The 16,048-nt window shown below is 34.3% G+C and overlaps 1 non-coding gene across 1 annotated transcript; it reads right to left on the bottom strand.

The window, feature by feature from the left end:
* Window positions 1-14,723: 14,723 nt before the first annotated feature.
* On the bottom strand, window positions 14,724-14,830 carry LOC145103541 (small nucleolar RNA R71). The gene has a single exon (XR_013706626.1). It is a non-coding gene; the product is annotated as a small nucleolar RNA R71 (small nucleolar RNA).
* Between the last annotated feature and the right edge of the window lie 1,218 nt (window positions 14,831-16,048).

Below are 16,048 nucleotides of genomic sequence, written 5' to 3'. Positions count from 1 at the left end.
AGAAACTTGAAATATGAACCTTTTTTAATAGTGTGTTATTCACATTCACATAGATAATAAAATACTCCACCTCCCACGTGGTGAAAGTTAGGTTTACACCAACTAGACCTGTCAATGGGGTGAGTTTGACGTGAATCGACCTTAATCCAAACCATTTTAACAAATTTTAAAATCCGATCCAAACCCGCTTCAGGGTTTTGAATAATCAAACTCATACCCTTATCCATCGAATCAGCAGATATACAAACCCGTCCCGTAACCCGTAGGCTTTGATTTAGAAAACACATTATGTACCCGAGGACTTTCTATTGGAATTAAAATCATTATTTTAGTTACTTTCGATTGGTTTTTCATCGTTGATTGCATTGATAGAGAATAACAATTACAAATTTTCTACCGGTTAATAAATGACCATATTGATTTATAAATGAAATTGGTGATTAAATGATAAAATACAAATGAAATGAAATCATGACTCTTGGAAGAAGACTGAAAATCTAGAAGTTGAGTCATCGAGTCCTATGAAAAAACAATTGAGTCTTTGGCCTTTTCTCTTTGGACTTCTGATTGAAATTTAATTTAAACTTTAGGCAATATAAAATATAAATTTATATTTCTAAAATTTATATGGGACCGGTCATAAACGGAGTGGATCGGTAATGATCCATACCCAACCCTTTTAATAAAAGGGTTAGCGGGTACGGGTCCTTAACGGGTAAACGGATCAAAAATTATGCAACAAACTCATATAATTGTTAAGGGTTTGAATCGGATAAGGGTCAAAACCCGCTCATTGTCAGGCCTAACCCCAACGGTGGGCTGAGAGGTGCTACCCAATCTGGAAGGAAACTATAAACAAATATAATAACATTTAAGTAATAGCATGTGGAAACTATGTTGATAAATTATAAAATGCTTTTATAAAAAGTTTGATTATTTAACCGTAAATATACAATTGTTATTTTAAATTAACATAATCATGTTATATATAAAAACAAAAAAATTAAATAACTGGAAAAAACAAAATAAATCAATCATAAAACATCACTATTTAATTTAAATTATAAAATAACATAATGTAAAAAATATCTATAAAGAAAACATGATAATATAAATTACAGATAAAAATAAAATATGATAAATAAATATATATAAGCATTAAACATTTAAATATAATTTATATATAAGTTTAATGAATATTTTAAAAAATCTTAAATAATAAATGGCAAGGGTAAATATACAAAATGTCAACACGGTTAGATAAATATTCACATATCATTTTTATATCTTACATCATTTCTTTAATTTACAAAACAAATTTCGTAACTATTTGGGAAATATATTTGTTGACAATTTATTCATGGTTCTTATTGTTAAATTACTAAATAAAACCATTTTCTTGCCCTAAGACTATCGCCGTTCTAATTTTCCGGCACCATAGCCAATCGTTTATCCGTCTCTATTTTTCAGATGCCTGAATGCCCGCCTACTTTAGTCAAACCATCCATCGGTTAAATTTCAAGTACATTCAATTAAACCTCTTTTTCACACGATTGTCGTCGATTACACGTCAAAAGAAACCAACCTTTTAAATTGAAAGTGATATGGATTTTACTGGAGTGTTTGAAGTCGATTTAACAAACCGACATACGCTATATGATAACGGTAAGTTTTAATCTTGATTTATTGGAATTGTTCTTCCTTCTTCATTAGTTTAACATAAGATAAATACTTAGATACAGAAAACTACCTGTTTTGTTTAATTTGAATCAATTTTGGCTTTGAAGATGATAGCCAAAAGATGCCCATAGAAAAAAAAAAAATTGCAAATCTTTGGTAGTGAAAGAAATTATGAGTAGTTGCGAAAATTTTCAGCGACTAAAACTTAAAACTTTGAAATTTGAAAATGCTATATAGTAGGCGATTTTTGTTCAAAATCTTCATCTGATTAATATAAATAAACAAGAAATTAATTTTATTGATTATCTTCCATATTAGGTTAATACTGTAATACTAAAGTTCAGCTAGATAGCATTAAAATCTGAGTAAACTACAATACTATATTTTCTAGAAAACAACACAAAGTCACAAAGTCATAATCACATATGTTAATGTCCAGGCAGTATCTCTTATTTTTATGGAAATTCAAGATCATGTGGATAATCTCTTGCAGAATAAAACATAGTTTTTTTTTTAGGGTCAGTCTGCTGTAGAGAAAAAAGTCTGAGAAAACATAGACCTCGAGATGAAGTTATGCATAGGGAAACAACTTAAAATCATAGTTTTCTTTCTCAATTGCTCAAGGGCCACAATAAGGAAATTCTTTATTAAAAAGAGAGATAAAAAAGAATTAATATTGACAACATTTCATAGAAGCGATAATCAAAGTTCCAATACAGTTCCTTCGTCACTCTCGGATTTTCCATCTTTTAAAAAAAAAAAAAAAAATTGGCATTTGATATTGCTTTATCTTGAAATCAGTCATCTCGTTATAAAGGTGTAACATAGGGCATCACGGGTCTTCTTCAATCAACAACCAGCTAAAGATTTATAATTTAATCTTTTAGTTATTTTAGTTATTTGTTTATCCCTTATATCCTCTCATTGTTAATGTTTTTGTTTTTTGTTATTTTGGAAAGTTATTATACTCTCAATCACATTTCGATAGAGGTAACCTTTTTCTCAATTTGTATGTGTTTTTGCAAGCGTATCAAGTTGAATATTGATTTGGAAAATTTAAAATTTTAGGTTAGATCATTAATAATTTATCTTTCTTTATTGCAAGTTCAAGAGTAACTGATTAAGAGTTTGATGTAATGAAAACAGATGGTTTGTTGGAATTAGGTTAAAATGGTCTGCTACATGATGACCAATTCATCATCTAAGTGGACAACTTTATGTTGATCAATCTGTGAATTGGTATTATTTTAATAACCTTGAAATTTAAATAGTTGTTTCTTAGTTACTAAACAGATGCAACTACATTCTAAGGACATGGTAAGAACTACAGATTTTGCCGAAATGGTTGATGTTTTAAACATGTTGTAGAAATGGTCATTTCCTTATAAATTACCAAAAATGGCCAAAAAATTAATAGAAATTGTCCATGCTTAAAAAGATTGTAAGTACATCATAATAATCCATTGCTATAATTGGAAACGGAAACAATATTGAGGTATTATTTATTTTTTGAGATTAAAGAAACAACATAAATGGTACATGTATTTACAAAAAAAAAAGTCAAATGCCTAACCGTATTTTTTGAGATTAAAGAAACAACATAGGGCGTGTTTGGCAAAAGTAGCTGTTAGCCGGAAGCGGGTAGCTGGTAGCGGGTAGCTGGTAGCTGGTAGCGGGAAGCTGTAGCTTTTATTTGTTATATGAATGTTTGGCAAAAGTAGCTGGAATCTTTTGAAATATATAAAATTACATAAAAGGACAACTGATTAAAAAATATATATATATAAATATATTTTTAAGGGTAATTATGGAAATTGATTTCAAAAGCTCCGGAGCGTTTTGTTAAAAGCTACATGAAGTAGCTTTTAGAATCGGAACGTTTTGTTAAGACTAAAAGCTAAACGCTCGTACTGCCAAATGAAGTTTTTTCTTAAACTAGAGCGTTTTGTCAAAAGCTAAAAGCTAGAAGCTCCAAATGCTTTCAAAAGCTCCGTGCCAAACACGCCCATAGATGAGAAATATTTACTTTAATTTGCTATGTATTGCTATTTACAAGTTAAATTTTACAGTCATTGTATAACCCCTCTATTGGATTTTAGGTATTAACATTTTATTTCCTGTGAAAATATGTAACATTAAAAATGAAAATAAGATTCCATAGTAAACAAATTAATGTAAGTAACATTCACAGTATGTGATTTGGTCACAACATGTGATTTGGTCAAAAATGGTCCCAATGTGCTTCAACTCAGACTCAATTCATAACTATATGCATTTTCACTATTTAGTATTTGGTTTAATGCAAGAAATAGCAAGTTACTTTCATACATTTGTTTAATATACTTGCTATGCTTTCTATATATGCCGAAAATGGTTTTCTAAATTTATGATAATTAAATTTAGGAACTTACATTCAAATTTATGATTGGATATTATTGCACCTATTTAGAAAATTAGTAAAAAATTGTTTGATTCAAAGTAAAAATTTGGAACACGAGTTTGTGTCATTGAATAGGCAATCTATTTCTCATAAACATAGTTCCCCATTATAAGGTACCTGCGGTTTCATCTAATTTACAAGAATTTACGAATACATAGATGATAGAAACAGTGGGAAGAAGAAACAGGAAGTAATATAAAATAATAAAAAACCATACCTGATATGTTGAAGCCGGTGGATTAGAAATAAGAAGAAGAAAAGCCAGAAGATAAATGACGAACTGTGAATGGTGGGAGTTTCGTATTGCATATTGCAGGTATATATTTGTAGAGTTAATTATAAGGAAATCGTCCTAAATCTAGATAATATCAAGAAATATTATCGTTACCACGTTAAATAAGGATTTGATTGTTGGAATGTTTAATTTGTGAATGTAAGTTTCCATATTAAATGTCGGATTATTAGCTGCACAACTTTTTTTTTTTTAAATTTGAAATACCTTATTTAACAAGTTGTTATTTTTTGAAATTACCTTAGTTGGAGATGGTTTTTTAACAACTCTTATTTACAATTAGAGGTTGTATATGACTAAGTTCGAAGAATATATGAACACATGACAAAATTGATAAGGAAGTGACACATTGCGAAATGGCTATTAAAGTGACACGTGGCATACAAAAACTACACTTTTATTATGAAGGGTAGATTGAAATCGTAGAAAGTGTTAGTTAATATTTTTGCCTATTAAAATTTGATACCACATATATTTTTGCCTATTAAAGTTTAACACTACATATAAATTTGATACCATATATATTTTTGCCTATTAAAATTTAGTAATTAATAACCCATTATTTGTTATTCTTGTTAATATTTTTCTGTAAGTGAAGTGTGATAATGTTTTTACCTATGGATTTCCTTTTTTATTTTTTTTTTAAATTAAAAAAAGGTAACATTTACTATTATATATAACGATAATTCTTGTGGTTCTTAGGAATAGTATAGTCTTTGTAGTTTAAAATTTAACCACAATACTTTGTGTAGCTTGGCAATTCTGATCCCTGCTCTTCCCTCCAACCCTTATGTGGTTGAATATAGCGTTTTACTTTTATTTATAATGAAAACCATCGGCAAGATGTTGCCATGAATTCCTCGTTATTAGACTAGTATTATGTTATAGCTACATGGTTAAATGTGTAACATTATATCTTATATATACATCATGCATATCTCATTATTAAGTGTAATCACAATACAATTATCGATCCTTCTGTTTGTTATGGTATCAGAGCGGGTTACCTTAATCACGTCGTAACCTCTCTCCTACAACATGTAAGTTGACACATAACTTCTTTTTTTGTTTCTCAATTTTCGATTACAACCGACCATCACAATCATGGCTCTCAAAACCTTATCTACACCCGGAAAAACAACACATAACATACACAAGTTCGACTTTACTAGGTCACCTATAAACTATGGGTATTGGAAGGTCATGGTTCAACCCTTCCTTGTTACGAATGATCCGTTTGGCTACATTGAGGGTACAATCCCCTGTCCATAAAAAAAACCCTACCATCGACATCCATAGAAAAAGATGTGACTGTTGCTCCTACTCTAAACCCTAGTTACTCAACATGGGTTTCCAATGATCCACACATCATGATGCTACTGCTATTCACTCTCTAAGGCTGCCTTTCAACTTGTGTAAGGAACAACATCCCGGGATGAATGGCTCTATCTGGAACGTGCTTATGCACCATACACCTCTTCCAAAGAATACACTCTGAAAATACAATTGCTTAAACTAGAGATGAAAGGCGATGAATCTTCTGCAACCTATATCACCAGTGCGTAAGAGTATTCGACTACTCTAGTTGTGACATCCCCAATTTCTCGGTCAGAAAAGACCGATTTGTTTATGCTTTGTTTTAAAATCAGAGTAATCTTTTAAAGAAAACACTTGCGGAATTTGTCCCCAAAAAAAATATCATAACCATTTATCAAAACATTTCTCAGAGAGAAATGTATTTTCATTAAATAAAAAAATCTCGGGATGTCATGTTCTGATACATACCAAAAGCATAAACAGTATAAAATAGATCTTACACCAATCATTTATCACTATTCATCTATAATCCAAAATCTCTCGTCAAGTCCACCAACTTATACTTTTGTGTCATTAGCTGTAATGCAAAGAAACCTGAGTGGGTCAGGCTTGGGAGCCTGGTGAGCGTATAGGGTTTTCAACCCACAATAATATAATTATTATATTTAATCATCAAACAATCAACCCAATTACCCATCCCCATTATCTTCATTTAATCTTGCCTAAAGATATTATCCTAAGGGTCATCTCGTATATCATATTTACCTCTCATCTCTTTACATCTTATTTCCTTATATGTTTGTTCCTAAGAACTTTTCCTAAGGATCATCGCCTACATCGCATAGACAATACTAATTCGAGGATCACTCCCTCAATATGTGTCTAGTAAGGGTTAGGGTATCATCGCATGATTACGTAGCCACAACATCGCCTGGACTCGTAATTCATAATAAGGGTTAGACTATCATCGCATGAATACGCAGCCACAACATCGCCCGGACTCGTAATTCATAATAAGGGTTAGACTATCATCACATGAATACGCAGCCACAACATCGCCTAGACTGGTAATTCATCACCTATCTATCATCACTTAATTATCATCACCATTATATCCTCACCTATCTCTTATCACATTATTTCATCACACACCAACTATTTCATCTACCCATGTTCTACCCAACATATTTGTAGATGTAAATTACATATACAGTTTAAAACTATTTAAAAACTCGTATAAATCATTCATTCAACATCCATCTCAAGTAAACAAACAATGTATAAACACATAACACGCATTTCATAGCAAATACTTCATATCTATGTGTTAGAAGAAAGTAACTACACACTCACTCAAAACATATACTTAATACATTCAAACAATACTTTTATTAAAATCGTGTTTATGAAAGGGACTATACACTCACTTGTTTAGATGATGCTCGGACAGCACTACGGCTCGTAAAGTAAAATTCTTCAGTAAAACTGGAAGATCTTCACACACCGAGCTTCTCGCAGGCAGAGCTTCGGCTCAGAAACTCTTTTCTTCTCGGAATATTCGTACTTTGGGATTTGCTTCGGGTCTTGGGATGATACCGGGGCTTCAGGGGGTTAAAAGAGGGCTTAGAGAGAGTATCGGGAGTGAGAGAGAAGAGATTGAGAAACCAAACTCGGCTGCCCCTTGAATTCTATTTATAGGACATTTTTCTCGATTCACGTCATGAATCTCAAATTTTCACTTCATGAGTTCAATAGTCATCAGGTTCATCATCGCAACTTGCATTTGTCAAGCTCCAGAATTCATAAATACTGAGTTCACGTCGTGAACACTGTATTCACGTTGTGAACTCTGACAGTTTTGGGGTTTCACGCCCCAAACTTCAGAAACTCATAACTTTCACATATGAACTCCATTTTTGACGTTATTTATATCCACGTGTAGGTGAGATTATGCTCTACAACTCTCGTTTAGACTTTGTCGGCTAATTTTGAATTTATTTTTATTATATTTTTATTATATTATTTTGAGTACGCCGGGACAGGAAAACTACGTTAGAAATCCATAACTTCTTCGTCTGACGTCCGTTTTCGTATGTCTTTTTACCGTTGGACTACTATCGATGATATATTCGATTCTTGTTTAGATCGTTTCGGCTAGAAATCACTCGATCTCATATTCGAACTTCGGGCTGCATACTACTAATGCTGAAACTTCGAAAAATCATAACATCCTCATACGAAGTCAGATTTAGACATTCTTTTTATGCACGCTGTCGGTTTAACGTATTCTACGACTTTCATTTAGATCTCTAAGGCCAAATATCGCTCTAACGTAAATTCACTATTTACGTCGCGCTGTGTCGTGCCGGTTCTGTCGCGAAACTTCGACAGGTCATAACTTCTTCGTTATAACTCGGATTTCGGCGTTCTTTATATGTACAGAATCCTTGTAACATATACTATAACTTAGTTAAGATTAATCCTTCTAAATAATCTTCCATCAAAAAGTCATTTTTGATTCTTATCGTCTCTAAATTGACTAGGTCGGATCTACGGGCATTACACTAGCTAACATTGGGAAACCAATGAATGAAACCGATATTTTCATGCTTGTGATCTAAGGATTACAAGATGAGTATATCGACTTTAAATCCACATTGCTTGTTAGGGAATCACCTATTTCCTTTATTGATCTTCATGACTTGCTTGCCGATCATGAATACTTATTCAGGAAGACTGCACCACCTATAGCACCGACCTAAAAATTTGTGGTTGCTACTTCACACTGTAAACCCACCACTAATGCCTTTGTACAACGTGACATAGTCCAAGCACTTCAAAAACTTGTGTCCCAGTTAGGTAACCCGTTATAGCTGAACTCGCCACCAACTTTCTTCTCGAACCGGTCAGGTAACAACAATTCTAATCGACCACATGGAAATTATAATAAGAATAAAGGACGTGGGGGATGTAGAGGATACAACCGCCCTCAAGGTGATTGATCTCAAAGAAGAAATTGATGTGTGCAAAAGTACCAACTAATTTTATAATTTATAACCTAACTAACTAACTATCTAAAATGTACCTAGGCAGTGTACCTAGTCGAATTATAGAATAGTTTGATAAGTCGGGTGTCGGTCACAGGGAACGGTGTTGACTAATTAATTTATTTACTACTAAACTAACCTAATTACTAATGAGATAAAAAGGGTTTTTTTTTATCTAATTTTGCAAGTTTAGATGAACTTAATTCTTTAACAAAGACTCAATCAATAAACAAAACACTTCGGTTAGTTCGAATCCGCTTTCACTCAATGGTTATACATTAGCTAGGACTATTACTGTTGGTTACCAATTAAAGACGTATTAGCAATTTAGTTCTAAATCTACTAATTATTAATCAAATCATGTAAATCTATGCATGGTCACAATAGTTAACACAGAATCAATTATTAAATAAGATTGGAGCCATGAAAGATTGATTAATCAAAACACAATTACAGTCATAATATAAGTTCTCTAACACATCTTAATTCAATGATTCAATTACTTATCTAGGATTGGGTTGATCTTAGCTCTAATAACTAGTGTTCACTATATTATGAGGTATTCAAATTCATGCAAATTTGTGTTCACTAACTACATAGAACAAGAATTTAAAGCAATCAAATAATTAATTCAAGCATGTTAGGTAAAATCAATCAACACAAGCATATCACCAACAAGTAAAGTCAAGTCTAATGCATTAAAACCATGAGTTCCAACTTCATCTAGCTAACAGAAGAAGCTAGATTTAGCTGGACATACTAACAACTAAATAAACAAAAACTATAATCGAAGACATGTTTAAGTGTACCAATCTATCAAACCAAATTATGAACTTCTTCTTCTTTGGTGTTAAAACCAGCTTCCAAGTCTTCTTTTCCTCTGAATTTTGTCTCCCGGAATCCTTCTAAGCCAGCCAAAAGTCTCCCTAATCGTAATGGGAAAAGATATTTATATTCTCTTCAAATTCACCGTTCACGTCGTGAGAATTTAAAACTCACGTTGTGAACTCGAGGTAATCGTGATCAGCAAGGATTCCTTCACCCAGATGCTTATCTTCTATCTCTACTCACGTCGTGAACCATCATCTATTCATGTCGTGAGTACGTCTTTTTTGGGTGTTTTTCTTGTCTTTCAAGCCTTCAACCTCCAAAGTTTCATTCTTTAACGCTTTTAGTCCCTTTTCTTCAAAATGTCTTCTTTTTTGCTGCAAAATATAATTTAACCTTATAAGTACCATAATTCTATGCAATGACAAAAATATATATAAAAATGTACTTAAATATTGTCTAAAAATATGTATAAATAAGGCAATATCAAAATACCCCACACTTAGGCTTTGCTTGCCCTCAAGCAAATCTACTTATTTAAACTTAAACCTTCATCACTAGCATTTCATAGAATAATCCAATTCCAGCTCTACCATTATGCCAAGACCTCAACGTATGTATTTGTGTCTAAATTTTTTTCCTAAATGACCCCCTCCCCCCAATACTTTAAATACTCACAGTCTTCATAAAAAACTACCCACTTCTTTCGAACAAAGCTCATTTTGTGCAACCCTCCGAATCCATCCTCATAAAGCTTTTTAACCTCAAGATATTTTTGGTTAAGCTGCCCAAACATACATAATCTAGAAATTACAACTTTAGATACCACAATGGAGCTCTTGGAATTCTTCACTTCTTTGATATTTGATCTTTGATTGCTTTGAATTCACCACATTTATGATTTTTGGTGTCGTCAAATTTTGATTCTTTGGAATTTTGATCTTTGATCTTCATACTTTGATAGCTCCAAAATTCTTCAAGAATTTTTTTCGGTAATTTCTCTCTTTTTTTTTACATGTATAACTCACCTTTTTTTTATATATATAAATATCACTCAAAAACCTACATGCTTAAGCAGGGGCGCTTAACTTAAACCTTTATTGGTTAAGACATATCTTTCCTAGATACATTTCAGGTTCAGGCTGCTAAACATTTTGCATTCCTCAAATTAAGTAGGGTCATGTTTTTGTTCCATGATTTCACTAAAATAAGGGTGGCCACAAATGCACTATAACGTGTATTGGCTCAACTAAACATTTGAGCTCTTATCGGATCATCCCATATAACACTAACAACTACAGTTCAAATTATTATTACTAGATTCAATTATTAAAAATTATAGAATTTACTAAATTATCTAGCAATTTACTTTTTCTACCCCCTACCCCACACTTATTTCATACAATGCCCTCATTGTGTGCTTAAATTAATATAGACATTAAGAGAAGGGAGAAAAAGGAACAGACTCCCCTGTGATAGTGGCGTGATCATCTCCAAAAGTGCGGATAGAATGTGCATCTTGAATACAGACTTTGAGCAATAGAAACTTGGATCTTGAATACGCGAGATAAGTAATGTACCGACAAAATATGGAATCAAGTCTTCGATCTTCAAAAAATGTGGTGCAGAAGAATGTGCAAAATGAACAGAACAATGTGGAAAAGCATACGCCACATTGCATGGTAGAGAAAATGAGCAATAATAATCTTCATAATAATCCCAAAAAGAATGGTGGTGAACCACATAATGAACATGGAAAAATATACCTCCTTTTGTGAAAATTACAAAGTCAAGACGTGAATTCGATGTGAAGCGGGTTCTGGAAAGTCACCATATACCGACTAACGAGGTGAATAACAAAGTGGTCACGACGTGAAAACTGGAATCTCAAAAATATATTTCTTCCAACCTTTCTTTCAATTCTTATATTCAACCCTATATCTTAATGGATTAAGACTCTTCTAACCCTATTAATTTCAACTATTCTCTCTAACTTTCTTCTCACTTGACTTACCCCACACTTAATTTAAATTATGGGTCTCGACTGTCGACTTTAAACACTCCCGGCTAAACACATATGCACTTATATCTCGACATCCTTTATATGCGCTCCTAGCAATTCTGAAAAATAACTACCAAGAAGAGAAAAGTAACGAGAAAAGTAACATAATATCTTAATAGTTTTACAATCCCAAATAAAATAAAAACAAAATAAAACCAAACCAAACAAAACTAAAATAAACGATCAATCATCCTCATCATCCTCATTCACCGCGCTAGTGCCCGCTCCGTTGCCTCCATGTCCTCGATACTCCGTCCCCCTCGGGAAAATTCGGTAATGATACCCAAAATGAGGCGGTTGCTCCACCCCAAGGTGTCGAACCACGTTCTCCATGGTACCCCAATCCATTTGACACTGAAAGATAACTGGTCAAAATAACCAGCGATATCACCCCCAAAAGTTGTTCCTAACATGGATGTGGGTGGATGCATTGGTTGCCCTCTTTCTCCTCTTCGTCTCACATTTCTACGCCTCGGCCTCGGTTGTGGTTCAGGTTGGTCGCTCGGCTGCTCATCACCATCATCATTATCTTCAAGAATCCCCCAATGTGTCCCATAATTCTTTACCACCTTCATTGTCTCTAAATACCCCATACTAAACTCGTTCCCCTCCATGCATGTCAAAGAACGAGTAATGCCAGAAACAATGAGGCCATAAGATCGGGCCAAGTGCGTAAAAAAGTGCCCTCCACAAATGGGGCTCCTGGGACGAGCACTCGTTGCATACTCCGCCAAGTATCGGGCCAAGAAATACAGAATGTTACAGCACACGCCCGACTGTAAAATGCACCACAAAAAGAACAAATTGACCTTAGTAACCTTATCACCATGGCGTTTGTGGTGAATAGAAAATGTGATAAGGCGATGGATAAGGCGATGTATCGGTGATTTGATGCTACTTTCGGAGGATACACAAGAATTGAACACACCGGCCGCGATATTGCTCCAAAACTCCGGTCCTGAAACCCCATCCGCATAATCATGTGTGGCGTCCCTCAAAAATAAAAAAACTCGTGAGTTATGGTCTCATGAGCCTCGTACAACCCCATTCTTCGTGAAAACTCCACCAAACTGCACTCCTAATATTCCCCTCCTAGACGAAAAACCACAGCTTGCGGGAAAGTAGGATCTTGGATATTTTCATGGAATGTCACTGTTGAAAAGAATTCCACGCATAGCTCTTTATAGACCTGCTCTTGGATGGTAAACAAGTTGTACCACCCCTTGCACGTGAATGAAAATCCATCCCCCCAAAATATCTTAGTAAGATATTGGGACATTCAATCCACGATCCCAACCTCCCTCAACCGTGCCCACTGAATAGTGGGGGCAATAGCAAACTCCCGGTTGTAAAGCCATCCCAATCGATTGTTCCATCGTGTATAGATATCCCGGGGTGTAGTTGTTGGTAAGCTGTAAAATGGATGTAAACCCGCTACTCCAGTTGGAATCTCTCTTCTGGGAGTCATTTCTGCAAAAACAACAACAAAGATATCCGAAAGAAACAACCCAAAAGATTAGAAATTAAATAAAAATTGATGTTGTCCAGTCCCAGATATTCACGTCGTGAATCCTTTAGGATTCACGTCGTGAGTTCGTAACTCAACAACCAAAATCGCTAAAATCAGGAGGTAAATCAGGTCACAATATTAGTGGGGTTTACTCCTATACTAATCCTAAGCACAAAGAATCAACATTCCAAGGCTATTAGGGGAATTTTAAGAAATAAATTCGACATTTCATCTAACTAACAAACCCTAACCCTAAGTTCAACTATAAGAGAAAAATTAAACTTAATAATTAAGAATCATTACCTTAGGTTGAAGTATTAGGTAAGAAAAAACGAAAGTGGAGTGTTGTTGGCCAAAATTGGAGCAAAAGGGGGACCAGATTTGTTGTTTCACTTCATGAAGAATAAACAAAAGGGGGTCAAACTGGTTGTTTATCCTTTAATTTGTGGTTCAGTGTTTTTCAAAACTCCCGTCGTGAGTCCTTAAGGAGTCACGTCGTGAGTCCTGTCTGAGCTTAATGTTGGGCCATGCATTCCTCATCAAAAATGGATTAGTCTTAGGCCAATTAGTTTAATAGAAAATGAGCTGATACTCATCAATGGTATATTATCCGGTTTATTCAGAATTCACGTCGTGAGTCTTTAAGGATTAACGTCGCGAATCCTGTATGAATTTTTTTATTAAGTCAAGTTTGTCTATTAACTAAATTCTTAATTATCTCCACTTAATTTTTAGGGACCCCACACTCAGTGTTTAATTATGAATAAAGTGAATTGGATGATAATTAAGAAAAGAAAAAATGCCAAAACTAAAAAGAAATGAAAAAAAATTGCAAACCAAACTCGGGTTGCCTCCCGAGAAGCGCTTCTTTGTCATGGAGTCATGGGCCAGACTCCTTGCCTCCTACATTGAGTCATCCGAAGATACTGAGATCAAATACCCGTCCAAGCTGAGTCCGAGTATGATACTATAATTACTCTTGTTGTTGTTCTTGTTCTTGTTCAATAGCCGAGTACGATACTATAATTAATCAGTCGTCTTGTGTTTAATAGCCGTTGCCGTTGCCACTTAGATCAAATACCTATCCAAGCCGAGTCCGAGTACGATATTGAGCCTGAATTTGAATTACATACTTGTTAGCCCGAGAATGAGCTGGAGAATGAGATGGAAAACATTGATGAGATGGCCATGGGGAATAGAAGAAGCGCATTCGAGATGATGTGGGGCTGGGTTTAGTACATCCTACAATTCCTGCCAATGCCACGTTCGAGTTGAAGGGACATATCCTTACTGCACTTAAGGATATCCCACTTTACGGGAAAGATCACGAGGATGCTTTCAAACACATAGACGAGGTGAACGATATTTCGGATTATTTTAATACTCCCAATATCCCAAGGGAGACAACTTTGTTAAGGATGCTACCATTCACTTTCAAGGGAGCAGCAAAAGACTGGTTAAAGGCACTCCCACCTGGTACGATCACCACATGGGCCTAGTTGCATGAGAGATTCCTATATCAGTTTTGTCCAACCTCCAAAATCTCTAAACTCAAGAAGGCAATTGCCAACTTTGAGCAAAATCCGGGGGAGTCATTATATGAGGCCTGGGAACGCTACAAGGGGTTGTTAAGGAATTGTCCTCAACATAACCTCAATATTTTTAGCAGGAGATGTCAATATTCTATGATGGGGTGAATGTCATGACTAGATGTCACACCCCAAAACCAAGAATGGCGGAAACGTTCTGGGGCGGAGGACGTCATGTATAGTATCACAACAATGTAAAGTAGTAAACAAGCAACAACATCATCCATTGCATTAATAATATAATTATTATACAAGTGTGTTCTGTCAAATTTTGATAAACACTAAAGCATAAATCAAAATGAAAGATGAGTCTTCAACAAGCTCTATCTTCCCTATTCCTTGCATCGGTACCTGTCTATGATGACTTGAGGATACTAGTAATTTTGAAAGCGAGTATCAGCTTTGAAGCTGGTGAGATCATAAGTATTTAGTGTCTTAATTTGTATGTAAGAATTTGTAAGTAAATGAATTGTAAGTATTGAAAATGTTTGTAAATGAACTGTAAGTATGAAATTGTTTGTAAAACAACTGTAAACATTTGAAAAACTCTAGAAATCCCTATGATTCCTACTATTATATAAGGGTGTCTTCTACCAAGATCTAACTTTTCTCAATGTAGTCTTCTACCAAGACTTAACTGTTCTATATGTTCGTCTCTTGTAAAAGTGTGTAATTTTCCCAAGTGTAACTATCATTATCAAAATATAGTTTTTACATTTCGTGCGTCGTGTGAATGTTCACGAAGTGAATGTAAATGGGAAAACGAAATAGTACTATGGTGTAGTGTCGAACTACTACCGTACCAATTTCCTTAAGTCTAGGGTAATCGTGTAGGTACTGTAGTATTTGTAATAAATATCTACATCGGTACTCCGCTGCCTTATTTGAGGGATAAGGTATAATGTGATGTCTAGATCCCAGGCTGTACGCTCCCATATCAAAGGGATTTTGGGACCTACCCACGACCCCTGCATATCTGCAAGCCGTGAGCATCCACATTACTATGATCATGTATACTCGATATAACTACCACAATTGCGTTGTGATTCATCAGTATAGTTAGATCCTAAACTGGGTCCATGTAATTATACTCATGTAAGTGTGACCATGTAATCTTATCTATGTAATAGTATAGTAATGTAATCGTTCTGGTATCGTTGTATATGTTCTCTTTCTAGTATAGTTGTATATGTTCTTCTCTAGTATAGTTGTATGTGTTCTTCTCTAGTATAGTTGTGTATGTTCTTCTCTAGTATAGTTTTATATGTAATGTACTGTAATGT

Source organism: Lactuca serriola, chromosome 4 (genome assembly GCF_051521515.1).
Source record: "Lactuca serriola cultivar US96UC23 chromosome 4, Lser_US96UC23_V15, whole genome shotgun sequence".
NCBI lineage: Eukaryota > Viridiplantae > Streptophyta > Magnoliopsida > Asterales > Asteraceae > Lactuca > Lactuca serriola.
The sequence above is the reverse complement of the archived record's forward strand: the minus strand, read 5'-3'. Positions and strand labels throughout refer to the sequence as shown.